This window comes from Enhydra lutris, unplaced genomic scaffold, assembly GCF_002288905.1.
Source record: "Enhydra lutris kenyoni isolate GAN:26980312 unplaced genomic scaffold, ASM228890v2 scaffoldscaffold17, whole genome shotgun sequence".
Classification (NCBI taxonomy): Eukaryota; Metazoa; Chordata; class Mammalia; order Carnivora; family Mustelidae; genus Enhydra; species Enhydra lutris.
The window spans coordinates 10,111,842-10,134,854 of NW_019154101.1; the positions used below are offsets into that span (position 1 = coordinate 10,111,842).

Sequence of the window (23,013 nt, forward strand, 5' to 3'; positions counted from 1 at the left end):
AGTCTTTTTTTTTTTTAAGATTTTATTTATTTATTTGACAGATAGAGATCACAAGCAGGGAGAGAGGCAGTCAGAGAGAGGAGGAAGCAGGCTCCCTGCTGAGCAGAGAGCCCGATGCGGGGCTTGATCCCAGAACCCTGGGATCATGACCCGAGATGAAGGCAGAGGCTTTAACCCACTGAGCCACCCAGGCGCCCCCTAACTCTGGAGTCTTGAAGCTCTGGATTCCTCCCGTGGTTTCCGGATGGCTGCAGAGGGTCCTGTCCCAGCACTGTCCAGAGTGATGCCTCAGAGGCACCTCTTACCATGACCAAGCCTTGATTAACCCCTTCCCTGGGAGAAGCATTGCCAAGAAAGCAATGCAGGCAGCCCCTTAATGGGCCCCTAAGGTCAGTATCACATAACCCTAAATGAAGGCAAGCAAGTTGACACGCAGAGACACCGGAATGACAGTTATCAGAGAAATCCATTTATAAAAATGAATAGTCAGCATGCCCATCTGCAAAACAAGGAAAGCAGAGCCCATCAATTAGTGAACAAAAGCAGCAGGAAGGAAAGTCAACATAGTTTTGGTCTTATCTTCTTAAAGTGGCCTGCATCAGTTTGTCTCTGGGTCCAAGTGAGGAGAGCCATCTTGGTAATCTCACCATGATTAATGCTGACTCACCTCTATCCCAGAGTGCTAAGGGTCTCAGATTTTTTTTTTCCTGGGCTAAAAAAAGAAAAAGGGGCCCCTGGGTGGCTCAGTCAGTTAGGCATCTGATTCTTGATTTCGGCTCAGGTCACAATCTTGGGATCTGGGGATTAAGATCCGCATCAGGCTGTGAGCTTGGCATGGAATTTTTCTGGGACTCGCTCTCCCTCTTCTTCCCTTCTCCCTCTGCCCCCCGACTCATGATCTAAATCAATCAGTTAATTAATTAAAATCTTTTTTAAAAAAAGGAAAAGGAAAAATGAAACAAGATGGGACCAGACAGGGAGACAAACCATAAGAGTCTCTTAATCTCGGGAAACAAACTGAGGGCTGCTGGGGGATGGTGAGGGAGGGATAGGGTAGCTGGGTGATGGACATTGGGGAGGGTATGTGCTATGGTGAGTGCTGTGAATTGTTTAAGACTGATGATTCACAGACTGTACCCCTGAAGCAAATAATACATTATATGTTAGTTTAGGAAAAAAAAAAAAAAGGAAAAAGAAAAAGTGTTCCTGTGAATTCAGGGATCCAGGATTTCATAGAACCAATTTTTAGAGCTAAAAGGGTACTCGTCTTTGACTATCTGATTTATTCTCTTGGCTTCAGCTGTCTCTTTCATTCATATTTTTCATTAAATGTTGGCCCTTCTGCAATGGCTTCACAGACTCACCTTGTCCAAAACTAAATTCATTGTCCTCTTTCCCCATAAAGCAGCTCCTTTCCTTTGAAGGTCCTGCTTGTGTTGGTGGTAAGCCCCTCCTCCTGGGCATATCTTACGCCTTTGACTCTTGCCTCTTCCCTGTCCCTTCACAATCAGTCAGGAACCATGTCTTTTCTTTTATACTCTTTGTTCCTTTATTCTGTTCCTGTTGCCTCCATCTTAACTGAGACCTTCATGCCTCTCCATTAGACTATTATAGTGATTTCCCTCAATCTGTACTCTGTCTGCATCTTTGCTGTTTTGGTATCTGGAATAGTGTTGCCGGATGGGATTGGTCTGGCCTTCTCACATCTTTGCCCGAGTTGCCTTCTTTGTCTACACGACCAGCTTTTCCCAAACATCTCATTTTCAAATAGCCTGCCCTACTGTTAGACTTCACGTTCAGATTTCAAACATGTAACTACCATACTTATCTGACTCTCACCTAACTTTCTTAGCTTTATTTCTTTAACTCTCTCCTTATCAGTATCATTCTTCCCTTTCAGTCTGACCCAATTGCTGTTGTCAAATGAGTCCATGCTTTAGATCAGCTAATTATCTTTATTTCCACTGGATGGTCTTCAGATCTCTAACCCATCCCTGTTCCCTTCAAGACCCAGCCAGAAATGCCCTGTGAGTTCTTGATCTTTCTCTTCCCAAATACCGGCAACTGCTCCATTTGCTGAATGTCCCACTGTATTTTGTTTCCATGTAGCCTGACAGCATTCCCTTTTTCTTGGGTCTGTCTCAGAGGAGGGAGGAAATAAGGGACTAGGCTGGGAGGAAGTTTGCTTCTTAAAAAGCTGGCCATTTTTCAACGTGCACTGGGATCTACCCCTTAGAAGTAGAGGCCAGATTTTCTCAGAGTAGGCTCTAGTTACTAGGTCTTTAATAAAATGCATAGCCCAGCCTGCTGTGATTTAGTCTAATATTTGTTGAGTGACCCGAGTATGTAAAGGCTGCATTGTGAGAGAGAATACTAGGAGACAGAAAGATAGTTCTCCAAAGGAACTTACAGGTTGTCTGCAACTTCTGAACATTCAGACACCATCAACACACACACACATGCACACACACACACACACAAAGTATAAAATACAAAAGAAGATCCTGTAGTCATAAAATGGTTTAGCTAAAAGTACCTTGGAAGTTATAGTCTAAGCCTCTCATTTTACGGATGAGACTCTGAGACAGGTAGAGAGTACAGATGCCTCCTCAAGTTCTCGTCTAATGGAAAGGTCCAGATTCCAATCCAGATACCCTGATTCTGAATCCCTTGTTTCCAGAATGTTGCATGGCCTATAAGACTGTAGTAAGAAGCAGTCCTATAAAGGCTATGAGAGTGTAGACATGATCAGAATATAGTATGAAATTAGGGACGTGTTTCTGAAAAGATGTATTAGGATCCTAGTCGCTTACTGCTGGCCTGCATTGTGACTGCAAACACTGGAGACTTCCTGACCAAAGGAAGCTATGAACTTCAGACTTAAAAATCGCACAAAGGTACAAGTCAGAAGTCGATTCACCTTTCAGAAGGCATGATGAAGACTATAGATTATAAATCAACTTACATTTTCATATGATCTTCTATTTTGCTCTCACTGTAGCTTCTTCCACAGAATATTAATTTATCCCGCCTATTCGCTATATCATAATTCATGTTTTAAAAACTGATTTTAAAGCATAGTCTTCACATCAAATCACCTAGGGCTTCGTTATCTAGGTTTGGAGTCTGTTAGCTTCTGTTTTTCTTCCCTTTTCCTTCCTATTGCCTACTTAAAAAAGAAATCATTACACTGTTCATTAGGCCATTTATTAGACTATTTTCTTCTCCCAAAAGAGACTCGCATGTGTGTTTTTCCTCGGTTTTAAGCCAAGATCCATAAAGCATATTTCCCCCACAGTTGACATTTTCTTTTCACAAGCCCTTGAAATGGAATGGAAGAGAATTTCACCATGGTGCTGTAAATTATGTACTGAGTATCAGTAATAAACATTTCTTACAAAGTTTTAAAGTGTAGTTTCAGAGTGGTGATCATCTGGAATTGCACACATTTACCAGCTGCTTTGGAGAGAGTTACTGAGTGCTTCCCGCTCATATACTTTTCACCTCTTTATCCGAATTTATACAGCAGTACCCAGCGCTTGTAGTAAAAGGAAACAGAGCAAAAGAGCATCTGCACTCCTAGTAACGTAGCTTTGCGGGCTTGACCTGGGAAGGGTGAGGGAAGTCATCATCTTGTTGGTCCTTCTCTCTCCAGGCTGTTGCACATTAAACTTGTACCAGAGAAGTAGTGATTTTCCTCCGGTGAAAAAACCCGGATAATATCCCTTCCTTCCTTATCTGTGCTTCTCAGAACCTTTAGTGTAAGTGTTTTCCGTGGGGGTGATGCTCCGGCAAAGGAGGGCAGCTGGCTTTAGTGCCACTGCTATTAGAGGAAAATAACTTGTTTATGTTGTTCTTTTTTCCTTCCTAATTCTCCAGGGAGTCGCTGAATTCTCTATAGGACTTGGCAGTGGATATATAGGCTTAATAGAAATTCTGACTGCTGGAGCTTTGAAATGTATAGTCTTTTCCCTGGGGTCTGCTAGGGGTGGGGGAAGGAGGGGCTCATGGAAGCTTGTTTGTTTGTTTGGCATTTCCGAATCTTCTTGATTCATTTTTCTTAACTCAAATGAAAATCCAGACCTACTGTAATGTAATGCTGGATCATAGGCTCAAACCTAACAAGAGGATACGATTCTAAAGTTGGTGTTCTCACAGCACTGTCGCGACCCTCCTATCTCAGCCTCGGCCTATTTCAAGGGAAGGCCTCCAATGCATGGAGATGGGGTTATCGTGCCCTGCGGGGACAGAGAACCCCAGTAACGTGAAGTAGTAATCAAGTGTTTAAGAAGACGTGGGATGTGCTGTCATCTACAGTTACAGATGCATTTGTTTTTGGATTTCTAGTCTGTCTTCAATTTATACCTTCACAGTGCATTAATATCATATTCTTACATTAATATTAATTAACTTTATAAATTTCTGAGGAGATGAGAAGGGGGAATGTAGGGCACACAGTCTTCCAAACCATTCATATTTGTGGATGGAACAACTGATACTCTCAGATACACTATTTTCTCCTTTTGTCACTTCCGTAACGAAGATTATCTTTCCCTAGTGCTGAATCACTGCCCTGCTAAAGCCCCCAGTCTGTGGGGCGTAGGCCTGTGCTCACTCCACATTTGCTGTTTATCCGTGCATTCGCTTAGTGGACATACTTTGAGCCACTGCTCTAGGTCAGGCGCGGCGTTGGGTGGGCACTTTCTTCCTCCCATGGGCTCGTTAATTAAGCTTTTTCAATCAGCTCAGGACCATAGTCCCTGAAAGGCCTTGATCCAAATGTAAACAGAGGCATTTGTGGACTCTGACCCACTCAGCTAGACCAAATCTTGTCTGAGTGAATCAGGAGGGATAACATTTGTGGGAGCAAAGCTGCATGCTAAATCTGGACCCACCTTCTCCATAGAAGGGAAGTGGGCTTAGCCTGGGTGGATAAATAAAGGTCACCCCTTCTTCCTTCAGCCTGTCGGAGGGAAGTTCAAGTGTGCCTCTGAGCACAGATCTTCCCGGAGGCGGGAAGATGGCCTGTACGCTCAGCCAGTCCATTTCTTTGTCACCTTTGTATTGGCAACAATAACCTCAGCCACAGGGAGGCTTGGCAAATGAAGCATGTTTTGTCGCACGCCTGTGCCCATGCTTTGGCCGCCCTCGCTGACGATAAGATAAGTGTGATGTGCCGTTTGTAATGAGCACTTGCAGTTTCTGTAAACTGTGTAATACCCTATAATAAGCAGTAATTTACCACTTATCCTTGATAACAGAAGGTTTCTGCTCAGCTTTTAGCAATAGCCAAAATGTGGGTGATTTCCTTTTCTCCCCTCACCAATATGATGAATTTTCAGAGGCATCTTTCTTCTCACAGGTAGATTGACAGGTTGTTTTCCAGGTGTGTCCGAAATGTGTATTGGCTAATCTTGCCTTGAACGAGTCAAAATCAAACACAGAATGATTCTGAAGTAGCCATTTATAATAAAACCACTATATACATTCTTAAGCTTATTTTAGCTGTCTCCTGGCTATGCTTTTCCTCGGGGGATTAGTAGCTTGAAGCTTAGCCCAATAGCTTGGATGATAAAACTGCCAAGTCTCAAGTTATTGTTTTAAATTTCCTATAAGAGATTACATCTTAGGTATAAAGTGAATTCACCCTAGATGACTCAGTGCTCCTCCCTGAGAGAGGAAGAGGGCTATTATGCCGTGTACTTTTCTCTCGAGTCACACGCTGTCAAGATTGGATGGCATTCTAGCCATGTTGTTTTTTTTTTTTTTTTTTTAATCACTGGGAAATACTTTCCGAAGAGCCATGGACTCGAGCTTTGCAATGAAGTCCTCCCCACCTCTATTGAAAGTCATCTCCTGACTTTCACTAGATGCTCAGAACACCATAAAATTCAGTGTGTTCCTATAATAAATTAAGATTGCATTTTCATTAGACAGGCTTCTCCCCTTCTGAGGTACTGTTTATGTTATGTATTCATTCATCCGTTTCTGTAGGCCTCTTGGTAACCACTTACCCCCATTAGATGGCTTAAGCAAGACCAGCAGCTGTTGACTTTGTGCTCTCGGGGAAGTCTTATGAATCATGTTGATGGGCTCCTTGGTACCTCCATGATCGTTGGGCACTGCCATTTATCTGTCACAGAGCTGGCCTTCGATTTCTTGCCTGGCACATCAGTGCATCCGACCTGCTAACACCAGGATATGGGTAAACCATGGCTACTATGATGCAGAAGTTGCCTGAGCTGACCTCCCATTTAAAAGATGATTGGCTTTTGGCACAGAAGGTTGCATTTTCTCATCGGAATGATAGACTGATCCTCAGTACGCAGAGCACCGTGTGGGGTGCCGAAGAAGAAAGAAGATAGACCCCTTGCCGGGCGTCTGGCTCCAAAACAACATGCACGTCAAAAGAGACTCTCCTATTAGCTGACTCTTTCCAAGTGTGCCCTCGGCCCCATCCTGAAGTCAGACGACTGTCTAGTTCTCGTGTCTGCTTGAAAATTCATCCAAATCACAGAAGAGCTAGTGTGTGGCTTATGAAGACAATTTATTAGCACTAAAAAGCAAGCAAGTCGTACTTTTACAGAGTTAGACTGCTGATCAGTGAGGTGTTGGGAGAAGTGTGTGCTTGGGCAGAGACCAGGCCTCCTGCAGACCCTGGTGTTTACTGTGTTGTTCAGAGAAAGTGCTTCTGATCCATTTCATAGGACCATACTCTCGTAGCTCTTTGTTTCTCTGATCTGAATCCAGATACACTCACTGCAGTGGCTCTGGGGTCTGGGGAACTGTTGCTTTTGTTTGCTTCCTCCCACAGGGCCTCCCATTGACACTCTCCATGTGGAACTGAATTGAGTGTGCCCATGAAATGCCCTGACCCAGGTGGAAGCAGAGTTTTAATCAAGAACCAATAGAATAACCCATTTTCTGCCAAAATCTCTGGAGTCCTAATATTATTTGGTGCCCATTTTCCAGTTATTTACTGGGATTTGATTTCTAGCCTAGCATGTTGTTTTGGGGGTTTACTAAGATTGATTTAATTAAATTAGGATTTATAGTTCTAGTGATCCTCTTACGTAGGAAGTCTGCATGGGGACCCCCCCACTACAGATGGAACATCGTATGTTGGCAGACATGATAGAAGTGAAGGTCTTTCCTTCAGAACAGAAGCTGTTTGCCCTACATTTGACTTGAATGTTACTCCTTAGCTGCCTTTAGGATAATGGATATTTAGATTTCAGGTTGAGGGTGGCTTTCTAAGTTGTTCGAAACGATGTTACAAACCAGTGTTCTCCTTTAGAAATGTATAGGTCAGGGACACCTGGGTGACTCAGTCAGATAAGTGTCTGCCTTTGGCTCAGGTCATGCAGGGTCCTGGGATCAAGTCCCACGTCGGGTTCCCTGCTCAGGGGGAGTCTGCTTTTCCTGTTCCCTCTGCCCTTCCCCCTGCTCGTGTTCTTGCTCTTGCTCTTGCTCTCTCTCTCTCTCTCATAAGTAAATAAAATCTTTTAAAAAATGTATAGGTCAGATGACTTGTTAATTTTACTACACTGTAAAGTAAAGGGGAGGGGCTATGGAAAAATCAGAGTTGTATTTTCAAAGAGGACCTAAAATTTGTACCAGTGTTGCCAATCCCTGGTACCCATTCTGTTTAGAAAGGAGGACTAAGGAGGAAAAGCAAATCCCAAAGGGGGTCTGGGGGAAAGGACATAGGGAAGCAATATAAAACCTGTTGTCATCATTATTTCTTAAATGAGACATTCCTTTCCTTTCAGTAGGAACATCTAACTTAGGTTTTCTTGAGAAATGAGGATCCTGATAGAAGGAGATCTAGAGTCTCAGGCTCCATCCAGGTTCTGAAGTCTTGTGCTGTGTCACACAATTATGGCTAGTGATGAGACAGTCCTTTTTGCCTCCAGCCAGGGGCCTTTCCATGTCATCTTGCCCAAAGGATCTATGGACAGCATCATATTTCTGTACCGTTGGTTTCCCTGCATGTTTGGTTTTATGCATTCGAAAACATTCTGGGAAGGGGTTCAGAGGCCTCACCAGACTGCCAGAGAGAGCCATGGCACAAAAGGGGAAGATCTGAGGGTCAAAGGAATACTCACATATGAAAACCTTCGGAGGAAGCAGACATTTCCATACAAATAGCAAGTGTTGGTTACAGACATCTTGGTTATCATGTTATTTTTTTACCTGCTCTCCATTTGTTCTCCAGGGGCCTTTCCATCTGACGCGCACCTTAGGTCTGGGACCATTTGCTGGGCGTCTCTATCTTAAACCTTGAGATCAGTGACCTCAGCAGTTAGGCTTCAGCCGGGAGTGCTGAGAACCAAATGAAGTTCACGCCAAAACCGAGTCCTCCTCGCCAGGCTCAGATTTCAGAATCATTTCTGCCTTTGCAGCTGCATTTGTGTGTCAGACCTGAAGGTTTTTTCCTAAAAGATAAGGGCTGGGGAAGAGTAGTCAGCCCTTGGCTTCACATTAGGGAACATTCTTCTCACCCTTCAGGCCGGCCCACCCTCTTTCAGGACTCGCTTGTTTTGAACAGGAAGCCTGTGCAGACCTTTATCCATTCATGCAGCCCATCTTTCTGAAGTGCCTACTAGGAGGTGGGAACTATGCCAGGCAGGAATCCGCCTGACCACAAAAGTCAGGGGCCCAAGGGACTGCGCTGATGCCTGCATTTTGGCTGCCCCAGAGGACCACCAAGAGCGCAAAGTGCAGGCAGCCTGTGGGGGAGCAGTTTCCTGTTCCTCAGCTGCATCCCAGGCCCTGGGGTGGGGGAGAGGTCGGAGCCCGGCCCCCAAGGAAGGTACAGGCTAGGGGATGAAATAACGTGCAGACGGATAAAAGTGAAAACCTATGTTGGAATTGTGCTTAATGTAAAATTACTTTAATCTCAGCCTTTACACTAGTGGTTTTGGTCTTGAAGTATTCACCCTGACCTCATCACCGGAAAGAAAAGTGGGTAGTATGGCAACATTAACTGCACATGAACAAAGGAAAATGCAAAATAAAAAGACCTGGACTAGAAATGAGGAGGCGTGACTCTCAGCCCGAGTTCTGCCACTGACGGACCCAGTATCCTTGGCCAAGTCCTTACTCTGCCTGCACCTCTGGGTCCACATCTATAAAACACCATCCCTAAAACAGGGCTTATTTACAGGCTCTGAGAGCTCTAGTTATTAAAATAGTCCAGTGTATTGGTATCTTACCAACAAAAATGTAAAGTACTTATGTAAAAGATAAGATATAATAGATTTCTCTCTAAGGCTCCTTCTGAAGTTGGCATACCACAGTTCTAAAGTCCTAAGATTGTGTGTCGGCTGGACAGATATACAGACACTGACAGACATATATGTTACACATATAAGATACATATGGGCACTTTAATAAACTCTTCCATAGGAGGTAGAACCAAACCCCACAGCAGCTTCTCTCTCATCTCCCTAGCCCCTGGAAGCTGTCATTGTCGCGTACCAGCCTCTGGAGAGCATCATTAATTGTCGCGTACCTGGCCCCAAAGAGCAAAGAGCTCCTCATCTAGAGATAAGCTTGCAAGCTCAGATATTCTTGTTCGGAAGTGAAAAAAAATACATAAGAACCCTGAAGTATACTAAATACCTTGAGCTTCCTGAAGATCTTGAAAGTCATAAGATATATAGTTAAGTTATATTTGAAAGAAACGTACTCATGCAAGACAACGAACAGAAGTGCTCAAGCCCAAGGTTCAATGAGTTCGTGTTGAAAGAAGGGTCAGGAAGTTAGGCTTTTCCTTCAGCAATCACTGAGTACATCTCCTGACTGGAAGTCTTTCCCTAATGAAATATTAACACCCATTAGATGGTGGCTATGCATTAAAAATATTTTAACATTTGTATTTTTAGCCCAGACACGGGTATCAGTTAAAATAATTAGACCTTGCCTGTAATCTAAAAGCCTTATCTCTTCACTCTCACTTTTTTTCAAAGGCAGATGTTTTAAAACTGATTTGAAAATCAAATTTGCCCTTCAGTGATTTCATTGGGAAGAAACATAGAAGTAAACATTATAAAGAAGGCTTTTCGGCACATTATGCATGCAAATGTGGCAGGCGAATTCAGGTTCGCAAGCAGGCGGAGGCGGATGACTGTTCTGGTTGAGAAAGGTTGAGTTGTTTAAGTGAATACAAAGGTCATCCACCCTCCGAGCGTGCTCTCCTGTCATTTAGGAGCAGGTCCGTTGCTTCGTGTTAGGCTCTGTCTGCCAAAAGGTAAGAAGTGAAAGGCTTTGGCAGGCACAGGGCAGACACAGTGAAGCCACGTGAATGGCGCGGTAGCTGTGTTTAAACTGTAGGACACTTTTAATTGAGCCCTTGGTCTCTGCATAGCCCTGTGGCAGATGTCACAGAATGGGGTTAAGGGGATTCCATGCTTTTCTTGGAATACCCCACTCCTGGTGTTGTGGCTTTGGTTATAGCTATTAATTCTCTGCCCCAAAGACCATCTGTGATATATGTACAGGTCTGTTCGATTACTGCTCAAGGGTCAGGGACGGTGTCTTATCTATTTTTGAATCATCAAAACTCAGCACAGAGGCTGACATGTGGGAGAAGCCTAGAAATGATTCATGAGCAAATGAATGAATGAACCTATGAATGAATGAATGAGTGGTTATATTGTGGGGGCAGTTTTCTTGAATGGAACAGTAACGTGGATTTTTCAGACTTACAGTGAATTAGATACAGGTTATCACTAGGGAAGAGCGGAAAATGAGATTTCAACTAATCCAAACCAAATTCTTGCTGACTTGAAGACCAAAAACTTGAGCCCTTCTACAGATCTGGAGAGAAGAGGTCTCCCATCCAAGGAGGTGTGACCAGCCTGCCTAGATTTTGAATTAAGAACCCCTTTGGCCAGGCTCCTCAGTGGGTGGATTCATGCTTCCCTGGAGTGAGCCAGCCATGCCCTGGGAAGAGTCTGCTGAAGTGGGCAGGACTTAGACTGGGCATTAGGAGGAAGCCTGACCTCTTTATGTGATAGTAATCCGTGATCCAGAGAGACTCATTGAAAAAGGCCTCTTTAAATGAATTGCAGCTCAGAGCCCAATGACAGAAGGGGGAGGGGGACCTTCTGGGAAGAGCTCTATGCTACATTACATCTCTCTTGTATCTTTTATCTCTTTCTGTTTAAGAATCTTTATTTATCTCGGGTTTCTTAGGGGATGTGGTAAAAACTTGTCTGGGCCATTCTTCTCTAGTTTCCACCCTCCTTTCCTGCTAAAGGGATTCAGCTTAGGCAAGAGGCCTGTTCCATGTGAAGCGCATATCCCCTCATGCTCAAATATTTGTTGAGAGGAGCCCCTTTTATACCTTCCAGTGATTAGTGGTATATAAATAGCTTCAGCTAGAAGCATTCAGAAAACAGTCTTGGAGCCATGAGCACCAGTTCAACACCAGAGGCGAAGACAGTCCCGTCTGTCCAGGCTGAGGAGAGTGCTAGAGGAGCAAGCCTGAGCTGAGCCAAAATCAGGAGTCGGACGCTTAACAGACTGAACCACCCAGGCGCCCCTAATACATTTTTAATTCACGAGTATGAATCCAGAGATCTCATTCTGGGCCTTTGGGGTGAGAGGAGGGTCTTGCTGACATAGTAAAAAGAATGGTCCTAATTTCCTCACATGTGGCTGGGCCATAGCTTACCCCTGGGAGCCGGTGGAGCCTTCAGGAGGGTTGGCTTAATGGCACTGGGGTGGGTGAGCTGCTGGGCTCCTGGTAAGCCCTTCCAGCCCCATTGATAGCCCACTTGACGTGCTGGCTACTAGGTCAACAGTATGAATCTTATACCGCCATTGTGAATAGGATTCTAAGTCAGTAAGATTCAGATTTTGAAATCAGAATGATCCTTGCCCCTAATATTACACTAGAATAAGTATATATAAATGCAGGGATTAGAGGCATTTACATGAATTTGACCTGATTGAGCAATAGCCCTCAAAAATGGCCCTTTTGATATAAAAACAATCTAATCCAGTAACCACAGAACTACATGTGACATGTTAATTCTGCACCAGCATCTTAGAGGTCTCTCAGAGTGCATGGTTTTAAAGTAGCATGTCTGTGCTATCCCACATAATCCATTTTTATTACCAATTATTGTCTGGCCTAACTCCGTGCTGGTAATTCTATTTGATTCTTTGACGGCATCATAAAATATTGATAACAAACCAAAGTTGATAATAACAGTGGTAAGAATGGAGCCAAGCACGATTTTTATTAATACATATAACAAATATATTTCATTTCTCCTGATTTCATAATTCTGACTATTATTCATCCACTTAACAAATAAACTGAGCGAGCATCCACTGAGTGACAGGCATTGAACAAGGCAGACAAGATACCTACTTTCATCAAGGTTACGTCTTCGCAAGGAGGAAATGGGCAATACCAGATAAGGAACTTTCAACTACTGATAAATGCTATGAAGAAAATCAAACAGGAGGATAAATAGATAGTAATGGGACTCTTGTAGGCAAAAAGCAGCTACTTGAGCTCGGATAAAGGCCACTCTGACAAAGTGACATTTGAGCTTAGTGATATAGTAAGACAGCCTTACAAAGTCTTGGGGAAAGAGAGTATCAGGGAACTTTAAGACCATCAAGGAGAAATGAACTTGGTGTGTGTGCTGCTGAAGCCTGGGGAAGGAGTCGGACAGTGCAAGGTGGGATGGAGAGGCCAGTGCCTCTCAGATTGTATATGACCCTCAGGTCTTGATAAGGAATGTGGGTTTCATTCTAAGAGCAGAGGGGAATTATGTAGGGTCTTAGGCAAGAAAGTGCTATGAGCTGATTTCTGCTTTTTAAAGATCACTCTGGTGGCTGTGTGGGAAATGAATTGGAGGGAGATAAATATGGAACTGAGAGATGAATAAGGAGGCTGTTGCTATAACCCAGAGAAGACAGGGTCTTGGACTAGAGTGGTGACAGGGGGATTGGTGGGGAGTGGTTGGCTGTGTAAAACAGACTGCTGATGGACTGGACTGGGAGCCCATGTGGGGACAGGGGAGAGGAGAGAAAGAGCTCTTGATATGTACCTTCTGACTCTGTCCTCAGTCCTGGGCACTTATACATTTCACTGTTTTAATCAATGCCTTGACAGAAGACAGAGGGCAGACATGACATTCAAAATGACCTCTCCAGCCTCTAATGTGGGACCAAACCAACAGGATGGGATTTAATGGGAATAAATGTGATGCCCTCCATTTAGGTTCAGAAAATCAATTGTACAAGTACAGTAGGGGGGCAGACAAGCTTGAGAGATGTTTATGTGGGAAAAAAGCTGTGGTTTTAGTTGGCCACAAACTCAATACTAGCTAATAGTTAGGAGGAGGCTGCTCTAAACTTTGGGCAGTCCTAGTCTACACTGGCTGCCCCATGTCCATATGCCCATGCGACCTTCCTGTTGTGCTCTGTGTTGGGCAGGACACATGTGTTCATGCTTAAAGAAGGACGTTGCAAATGACCAGGTGATGAGAGTCCAGGAAGGTGGTGTGAGGGGTGGTCCATTAAAGGAACCAGGGATAAAACAAGACCCAGGTAAGACGAGACCAAGAGAGTTGTGAGGTGATGATAATGATCTTTATTTAAATTTTTTTTAAGTACACTCTGTGCCCAACATGGGGCTTGAACTCATGACCCCCAGATCAAGAGTCACATCCTCTACCAACTGAGCCAGCCAGCCAGGTGCCCCTGATGATGATCTTTAAATGTATGCAAAGCTGTCTTATGGAAAAGAGACTCTAATTCTGTGAACCCCAGAGGTTGGTATTCACATGTTCTGTTCATACCTTTAACACACATTTAGTGAGCATCGACTCTGTGCCACTTTTTTTTTTTTTTTAAGTTCCTAAGTGTACGGTGCTCATTTGGGTCCAGAGACAGATACAGAAATCAGTAAGTGCAGTAAGAACAGTCGAGAAAGTTCTCCTGGGGGAAATACCACTGACACTGAATCCTGAAAGGTAACTGGATGCCAGCCGGGGCATCATCTGGGGTGGACAAGGGCACTGGGAGGCACACAAGGCAAAAGGAGCAGCATGTGCAAATACGTGAGATGTGACACAGCTTGGCGCATTCAGATAACTAGACCTGGTTTGGCCTAACCGAATTGTGGGCTGGGAGGCCCGGGACTGCCCCTTCTTGCTTCAAGAGTGAGGAGGATTTGTCCAATAGTGTGCCCTGGGCTGCCCCTGAAGTATCTATCACATGTCCACAGGAACGAGCTGGAAAGAAGGCTGGAGGGACAAACTAGGACCAGATTGTGGAAGACCCTGGATGCCATGCCAGGGAGTTTAACCTTATTCTCTTCTCAGGCAGAAGAGAGAGCTGCTAAGGGTGTGCCTTTTGGGGTAGATTGTACCTAGGACAGACAGACCATGAATTAGCAGTAAGAGAGACTGGAGACAAGAAAAGCAGCAGTTAGAGACGAGGGTTAACAAGAGTCTACCCTAGAGGGCGCCTGGGTGGCTCAGTGGGTTAAGCCACTGCCTTCGGCTCAGGTCATGATCCCAGGGTCCTGGGATCGATTCCCGCATCGGGCTCTCTGCTCAGCAGGGAGCCTGCTTCCTCCTCTCTCTCTGCCTGCCTCTGTCTGCTGTGATCTCTCTCTGTCAAATAAATAAATAAAATCTTTAAAAAAAAAAAAAAGAGTCTACCCTAGAGCGATAGCCATATTCCAGGTGAGAATCTGAGGTGGGGGAGCAGCGGGGGGCTTTAGGGAGGGCAAGAGAAACTCTAACTCTGTGCTCTAGTGCCCTGGGGCAGCAAGCTGGACAGCCACAGGCCCAGTAGTCAAGGCAGAAGGGCTCCTTCTGAGCAAAGTACCACATACATCTGGTTCCAGAAGTGCCATATTACAACAGAATCACTTTCTCAAGTCTGTCCACTAATCAGTCTCAAGGTGCCTGCCTGGGTTCTCGGCATGGAAAGCCTGCCAGCCCTCTCTATCACGCCCTCCCTCGCAGAGCAGGACACTCTGAGGACACTCTCCTCCGTCAGCAGGAGGAGCTGCAAGTGCGGAGGAAAGTGGTCCCCTGTTCCCTGTTTGCTTCCTAGACAGGGACTTGTGACCTTCGGCAGAGGACTTTCTGGTCTCTTCTGAAGCACCCTTGAACCAGTTCCTCAGCCAGCTAAGTCTGGCTGCCACTGTGGCCAGCCAGCCCTCTCTCTCGTCCACCTCGTGACGTCCATCCCCTTCCTTTCCTCCTGCCCCATCAGCAGCAGGGACAAGGACAGTCGCTGACGTGTGTGTCTAGGGCTCTGGAGCATACCACAGGGCCCTTTGTTCTCCAGCCATTTTTGAGAGGCTCATTGTTAAGTCCTTGGAGAACCTCTGGATTAGAAATCTGAGGAATTTGAAGCCAGGAGTGGAAGAACAGAAGCTGGGAACTATGTAATAAATACGTGCCCTTAAAACAACAGTAAGCGACAACACTTATGCCTCTAGCCAGGACTTCAAAGCACAGACCCCCAAAGAGGTCTCCTTTGGAGAGAAATCAGAATGCCAGCCTTCTTTGAGAACGTGAAGAAAGGGACTCCCTGACCCCCCTCTCGGGGCCATGTTCTGCATCTCCTTGCAGTAGAGCGTTTGGTTTCCCTGTTGAGTGACTTGGCACAGGGGACACTTGAGGTACACGCTGGACAAGAAAGCCACTCCAGGACACACTTGTTAAGTAGTCAGCCTCATACTGCCCAAACCTCTGCTCATCTCAGCCGTAAAATCCTGGGTCAAATTGTGGTTATAAAGTCGATTGCTTCCAGAGCAGCCCCGCCGACTTTAGGTCTTTGTTTTATTCAGGGCTGTTCTGCCAGCTGTAGCTTGCCTTTGATGGGCCACAGCAGTGTTTTTCATGTCTAACTAGTGTTTTAATGTTTGTGAGAGATGGTGGTTAATTGGATCCCTGTGGTACCACAAATGGCTTCAGAAGCCCCTTATGTCGGGGGAGGGAACTCTGTGACTGTGTATGTGTGCGTGCACGTGTACACATGTGGCCTCACACCTGAACAAGCACCATGAGATTTACGTGTTCTTGGCCCACATCTCAGCTTTGAGAGTTTTAATACTTGTTTTCCCAAGGTCAGAAATCTTGGCATCACCCCTAGATCTTAGCCTTTCTTCTCTCGGACTCTCTTGTTGTATGTGCGGTTCTTGGGCCTGTTGGAGCTGCCAAGCCAGGCTCATCCTGGTCATGGCTCACCCACACCCCCAGATCCGCTATGAACTCTGCCCATCTTGCTGGCTGACCTGTGCCATTGGGTCCCCATTTATGGACTTTCCTTTCACAGGGGTGCAGCGATCGCAAGGGCTCCCCCTCCCCAAAGCTGTGAAAGCTTCCAAGTGCCTGTCTGTTGCTCCCTTGCTGTGTTTTGTCTGTTTTCCTGCTGCTTCATTTAAGGGCTCATGCCTGACAGCTGCCCCCCACCCAGCCCCTTCCTCCTCTACAAAAGCATGACTTAATATACAAAGGGGCTCTTCTGCTAGGGCCCAGCGAAGGGGCCTATGGGACTGTGGCTCTTATCTCAGGCCACACGCCTTGGAAGGCAGGAAAGGAGGGAGCAGGCAGTCCAGTTCTAGTGGGCAGAGTGCTGGTGAGTCCCATGAGGAGGAGCCTGGAGAGTCCCGGAGAGCTCTTGCTCGGGATGACAGGACACCAGGGTGAAGGGGCCAGCAGGTCAAAGGCTTTCAGAGCCAAGTGAAGTGGTGTGGGCCCCTGGGGTCCCAGCAACCCCACCTCAAGTCCATGCCATGCCCCCAAGCACATCCGCGTGGCCACACACACCCCAACCACACCCATACCCACTCCGTACAGAGGGCTGGAAGGGGGCCGGTGGGCTCTAGAGCTGGTGGGACTGCCCAGGGGGGTCAGTCCTCTGCCTTGTCACTGATTGACTCCCTCATGGGCGTCTGTCCAATCACTGTACACATCCACCGGTTCACACAGGTACAGGACCAGTGTGGGACTTCTCTAGGCACATGGTACAGAAGATGACTCTGGTGTTGTAGACACGGTCTATTTTCTCCTCACAAAACTTCTTGTGGTTGCAGGAGGGCCAGGTGGTGGGTCTCTAGGGTGCCTGTCGTCTTCTTGGAGGGTAGCTTCCATTTTGACTTTCTGTCCCCGGTGTCTGTAGGAGGACAAACACTCACCTTCCCCCATTGCGATAGCCTCGTTCACCCAGGAGACAGTGGCTTCCCTAAATCACTAAACTTTGAGTTATGCAATCCAGTTGCCTTGGTAGGGTTCCATGTCTTACTGGTTTTCCAAAAGAGAGGGTTTCACACTCCCATCCCTCTCTAAAACCTGAGGTGACCTATTTCTAGGAACCTGAATGAGACTAATTAACATTCCTGTGGGTGGAGAAGGTTACGGCAGGTTAGAGAACAGGCAGGGACAGGGATAAGTTAGTACCTCTGGGCAAGGCAAGCTGGTGTGCTCTGGGATTTGGGATGCCTGGGGACTAAGAAGACAGTCTGCCTCTGGCCTGGAGCCTTATGTTCCATCCTAGCAAAGGGACTGTGCTCACTCATTGATAACAAGTATCATTAGTCTCTTTGGATATGTGTGTCATACCTGCCTCAAATGATTCAGTGTACATGGAAGTAATCTCTAAGTGATAAAACTCTATGCAAAAGGAAGACATCACTAGATCTCTTCAGTTAGGTCATAACTTCCTTAAAGTCCAGGGTTACTTCTGACACTTCTTTGCATTTTCATAGGTAGTCCTTAATCTCTGCTCTTTGCCTGGCTACGCAAATGACCATTGACGTAAGCTGGTTAAATGACCATTTCCAGCCAAAATGGAGTTGGCCTCCTCTGTTAGTCTCTCCCATAGTACTTTGTTCTTCTCCTTGAAAACACCTGTCACGATTTATGACTTTACATTATTTGTAATTTGCTTACTAATTTCTATCATGGCAATAGATTTTAAGTTCCAGGAAAGTAGGGACTCTGTCTGCTTTCATTGTTCATATCTACATTCCCAATACCCATATAATGCCTGGCACATATGAATATTTTTGAGTTACTAAAGGAGAGGTTTCCCAGAAGGACATTAGCAACTTCAGAGCCAGAGAATGTCTCTGTTCTCCTAGATCTCACCATCTAGGGCGGTCCTTGACCTTCACCAGTTTTGCTGGACTAGCTTCCTCATGTACCCTAGAGCATCCTGCCTCTTCCCATGACCTCTGAATTTGACTGCTAGTGGCTTGATTCAAGTGGATCTCAAAGCCTCTAGGGCACATTATTGGGCAAGAGGAGGCAACTTCCTTAACCCATTTATTCTTTTGTTTGTCTACGGTGTTGTGGGCAATGAAGGGATGGATGGCTTTGAGACTCCAGAGGCATGGAGGTGGGTAAGTGGACTTTTGATGAAGCTTGCAGAGACAGATGCAGAGGCTGCCCTGGGGAGCACCCACGGGGAAAGCATACTCTTTCATATCTTCCTGTCCATGGTAACTCTGTGTCCCCATCTCACAGGGAGCTCCTTGAGACATGCATTCACCATCTACCAGCAAGAATTCCATCTGAAGTTACTTACCTTCAGCTGCACATGCCTTTCTGAGTCACATTTATGGGTTTACCCAAATTAGATTATGGAATTGCTGCATTACACTTCATTATTACCTTGAAATTATACTTCCATTCTGAATGGCCAAGTCTTATAAGCAGTGTGAGTGCTACCTGACATACATACTCTGAAACAAGCCCCACATTAAGCTGAGTTTATAATGGGTGATATTTGGATAACTCTGATTAAACATATAAATCATGAAAATTAGAAATGGGAAGAAAGCTCTTTATTTGGATTAGCTACATACCAGTGTTTGGCTCAATAATGGATCATTCTTTCTCCTGCAGATCTTGCTCTTACCCAAGCTTTTTTTCTTACATTTTTACCTTTCTTTCATGGCACGTCTTTACCCATGTTCAGCCCTTCCAGTAGACAGCGCCTCTCCATTTCTGCTCTTTGTACATTGTGTGTACTTTGGCTGGTAATCTCTAGAAGTGTTTGTGCAAGGTTTTTGAGTATTTTTCATCCAACATTGGTTTTGCCCCAAGGATCATCTTCCCCTAAGCAGTGACACTGGATTTTGACAATCCTTTTCTTCCTCATCATTATGAGATGGCCCTTATCCAGAAGTATGCTCAAGACCATATCCAACATTAGGAATATTGCTCAGAAGGCCAGGGGCTTGCCAACTGAGCCAGGCAGACAGATAAATCCAAGAAGAGGAATGACAACATAGAAAAAGAGGTTGTGCGGGCCATAAGACTCAAATAAATCTTAGTACTGAATTATCTATACTTCAGAATTATGAAGAATTCCCAGCCACTCCGAAAGGCCATAAGACCAAGACAGGGATTCCAAAGCAAGATGAGAAATTGGGAACGTTTGGGGAAGATTGGGGGTGGTGTGGTTGGGGGGAGAGCCCATTAAAAAAAGAAAGGAAAGGAACAGAACAAAAACAAAGGAAATAAAAGGTTTGGCTAAAATGACCACATTGGGCAGGAGCAGCAGACAGGGTCAGGGCAGTCCTGCAGGTGGGTGAGGAACTGAGTAGGAAGAAAGCTAACTGAATATCTAAATTCCAAATTCCTGTTCAGGGACAGCTTCCTGTATTTAGAAGGCTGGCTATTCAGCACTATAGTTCAGTAGGATCAGCTGTTAGAATTCTTTTTAATAGAATTATTTTTAAATTATTTATTGTGATAATCTACAAATTTTCCCCCAAACTCAGGATCATAACTTCATTTCTGCTGGTTTGCCTCACATCAGATCTATTTAAAAAATTTTTTTTGAAGATACAGAATCCGTAAAGAAAGCAGTGGGAAGAGCTAGAATGGGAAGCCAGGAAGAACACATGTGGCCACACCCCTGTTTACCTGTGTGTCACACATCTAGTAATAAGTCAATATTTTATATGTATGTCTAATTTACTTCTGTTATTTTAATTTAAACTCAATTAATTAACATGTAATGTATTATTGGTTTCAGAGGTACAGGTCAGTGATTCATCAGTCATATATAATACCCAGTGCTCATTACATCACGTGCCCTCCTTAATGCTCATCACCCTGTTACCCCCTCCCCTCCAACAACCCTCAGTTTGTTTCCTATGATAAAGAGTCCCTGGGGTGCCTGGGTGCCTGAGATGATTGAATGTCTGTCTTTGGCTCCAGTCATGATCCCCAGGTCCAGGGATTGAGCCCCGCATGAGGCTCCCGGCTCAGGGGGGGTGTCTGCTTCTCCCTCTGCCTCTCCCCCTGCTTGTGCTTTCTCTCTCAAATGAACAAATAAAATCTTAAAAAAAAAAAAAAAAAGAGTCCCTATGGTTTGTCTCGCTCTCTGATTTCATCTCGTTTTATTTTTTCCTCTCTTCCCCTATAATCCTCTGTTTTGTTTCTTAAATTCTACATATGAGTGAGATCATATGATAATTGTCTTTCTCTGAGTGATAATTTACTTTTGATATATATGGGTGTTCCTATTTTTGAGAGACAGATAGGAGTTTTATATAGTCCTCAGCTAGAACCTTTCAGTTCATGGTGCCTTCGTGGGATCATATTCTGAATCTCATTTTGTCCATTATTAAAATCAAGGTTTTTTTGTTAAGTAAATAAAATGATTGAATTATCAACGCCATGTTAGTCCTTTCTGTCTTCATCAGTGTGTTTTTAAGCACTTTTATTAATTAAGTGCTATATTTGAGTGGCTACAAGCCCGGCTTTTTAGGATAAATCTTTTTTTTAGATTTATCTGTTTGAAAGAGAGAGATTGAGGGAACGAGTGGGAGGAGGGGCAGAGGGAGAAGCAGACTCCTTGCAGAGCAGCAAGCCCAACAGGGACTTGATCCCAGGACCCTGGGATCATTACTTGAGCCAAAGGCAGACACTTAACCAACTGACCCACCCAGGTGCCCTAAGATAAATCTTCTATTTTGGTGTTAAATGTGTCCAATTCATGATAAGCGGTTAGACCAGTCTCTTACTTCTCTGGTTTTCATTTCTTCTGAACAATGAATAATTATTCCAGCTCCTCCCCATGCTGTAGGTAAATGAGATCACATCTCCGACAGCCTTGCCTGGTCTTTAGGGGAAATCAGCAGTATCGTGATTGGGCTGGTAACTGCTCTCTTCCAAACTGCACACCACATAATGCTTGTGGCGCCCACAGTCTAGCTGGGCTTACACTGGCAAAATGATTTGAATGCAGTGGCTTGTTGTGGGTAGTGCTCAGGGTTCCCTGACATTCAGTGGGCAGAAATCTGGTGGTGGGCTCTTAGCCTGTGTGTCCATGCTGCAGTGGGGTGTTGGCTGTCTAAGCCCGAAGTGAAGAGGGTGGCAGTGGGTTCATGGGGGGTGGATTTTGAACAGGAAGCGTCTGGGTGATTATAAGAAGGCAGGTGCTGATTTACCTGTTTGCCAGTTTATTTTCTTTGGGGGAGGCAGTGTTTTAATTTACTGCACTCCTTGGAGGTTTGACATATCAATTAGATGTTATCGACAGTAATAGAGGGGCAGTTGCTGTAAATGTGAAGTTTTTACTGGTAGGCCATGAAATGACACCCCAAGGGACTGTAACAGCGTGGCGTGATAAATATCGTGTTACCTGCACACGGGCAGAGGGACTGATTAATAGGGGAGGATGATTCTATCTCCTGCACTAAAATGTTATTTATTCATTTGCTGTCAATCAAACCTTCTGTTCTAATTGGCTGAAAGGTTAAATCATCAAGATCTGCTCATAAACCAAGTTAAGTTAGGAAGAAAAGCAGCATTAAATCATAATCAGTAGCTTGTTTATTTACAGCATTATTGCATCTGGGTGACCTTGGAGAGCCTCTCTCTGCCCTCTAGTTACAGTAGCAGCCCTGAGCTAGGGACTCAGATGCATGAGTGGAGGTTGCTGGAAGGAAGGAGATGCTCTCCATGTCTGCTAGTGTAGTCAGAATCGAGAGAAGGCGACGCTCAGTGCCGTGTTGCCTTCGCAAATTAGACCACTGCTGCTCTTGCTGCTGCATTTTTAATGTATGGCTCTTGTATTGCACGATACTTGTAAAAGGAAGACTTATTTTCGAAAAGACAAATATATTTCCACGCTAACAGTTTTATAAAGATGTCAGTGAATAAGTATAGGCATCATTAAATCACATTTTAAAGGCAGGCTTCTTGTTGTGATAAATCTGCATTATCAGGTCTCATTTCTGAAATGAATCATACACTGTAAAACTTTATGGGAGTTGAGTAAAAGATCCCTTGTTGGCCAGTACAAGTGTATATTGTCAAACTGTGCAGAAAGGATAGCTTCAAATTCCAGTGAAAACGCTGATAGGGTTACACCCCTTTCTCAGAAGCAGTATATTTCAAGTACAAGCTACTTTGGGGAGGTAAGAAGCTTTTCTCACTGCCAAAGAAGCTTATTCAAAGAAAGCCAAGAGTAAACTCCCATTCAAAGGATCTTTCTCCTCAGCTTGGCGCCATGAGAACACAGCTTGCTCTTCAGTGGGGCTGGTAAAGGTCAGTAACCCAGAACCGCAGCGCCTAGGCTGGTGGGGCCTGCCCTGACGGCATGTGCTCGCACGAGGGTACTGTCTTCACCACACACACCACTCACGACCCACTCTGGGCTTATGCTCCCTCACCCCCACCTCTGCCTTCAGCAGCCCAGGCAGGTAAACCCTGCAGCTGAAGAAGTGGACTGCTTTTCCTTTACCACGACGTTAAACACATTCACTTCACATTGAGTGTTTTCACCACAGCCAGGTCAACTCAGGAATCACCAATCTACCAATCTACTACCATATTAAATACCAACAATCTACCATAATTAAGATAAATTTCCAAAGAGGGTCTGATTGTCACCCCTGTGAGGTGACAGGGATGGCCAAATGGCTTCTGCAGTGTTTGAAACTATTTGTGTGTATATTTTAGGTCACCATGTCTGTGGAGAGGTGGAACCAGTGTCCATTGG

General features: G+C 45.0%; 1 protein-coding gene and 1 pseudogene across 1 annotated transcript in view; one reads left to right on the forward strand and one right to left on the reverse strand.

Moving 5' to 3' along the window:
- Window positions 1–23,013, forward strand: part of LOC111147589 (BTB domain containing 9) — a 413,609-nt gene that overhangs the window by 350,384 nt on the left and 40,212 nt on the right. The gene's annotated exons all lie outside the window — the stretch shown is intronic.
- On the reverse strand, window positions 16,920–17,288 carry LOC111147707 (annotated as a pseudogene).